This window comes from Buceros rhinoceros, unplaced genomic scaffold (genome assembly GCF_000710305.1).
Source record: "Buceros rhinoceros silvestris isolate BGI_N320 unplaced genomic scaffold, ASM71030v1 scaffold5240, whole genome shotgun sequence".
NCBI classification, from domain to species: Eukaryota; Metazoa; Chordata; class Aves; order Bucerotiformes; family Bucerotidae; genus Buceros; species Buceros rhinoceros.
The window spans coordinates 28,087-28,955 of record NW_010390058.1 but is presented as its reverse complement, the minus strand read 5'-3'; positions in this window follow the sequence as shown (position 1 = coordinate 28,955).

Genomic DNA, 869 nt, shown 5'->3' with positions numbered 1-869 from the left:
GGGGGTAAAGTGAAGGGAGGGAGGGAGGTGTCCTAGGTTGGTAAGGCAGCAGTAATAGTTTCTTTCCTCTCAGAATCGTCTGTTCAATATTTCCTAAAGTAGTAATTTAGGTGGAAGTAGCTCTTTCTGTATTTCCCTGGTCTTCCTATTCTAACCCCACCCTTGTTAGTCAAGGAAAAAGTGAGATGAAGATTTTCAGGAATTTCCTCCAGTCCGGAATTAAATTAAAAATACTCTCAGAACTGCGATGGTGCTCTGAGAAAACTGCCTTTTCTTGTCAGTGGCTGTTTTCTGCCTGTAAATTACAAGAGCAGAGATCACCAATCATTTTTGAAGGTATCTATTTTGTATCCAACTACACCACAAAATCTGACCTAGTGTCCCCTTTTGCAGCTAGTTTACTTTTAAAGGAACTATTACAAATATTAATGTTGAGCTGTTACGATCTAACTCAAATGCTTCTTTAAAAGTAATGCTGCAGCACTTGTAATACTTTGCTTTTCAGCATGGATGTAAAAAGAACATTAACTGTGATTCCCAGCTGTCACGATTGCTTTCTTTACAAATGGTGGCCTGCAAAACCAGGCCCTGTTTACTGCTGCTGAATAATAATTTCTGGACTTCATCTTGGCAGTGAATGCTGGGGAGATATCCTTTAAGCCACTGAATTGGAGGTTAGGACATTCATTTTGGTGTCAGCTGACATCCCAAGCTGGATCATAAATGAAAAGCAGCAGAGTTCAATTGCACTGTACAACAATAAAGCAGGAAACATTAATTGCCAAACTGCTGGCAGCTGAAAGTAGAATTTACAGTAATGCTAACCGAGCAGATCTGACTGTTGATATAACGTTACAAACATCCACTCT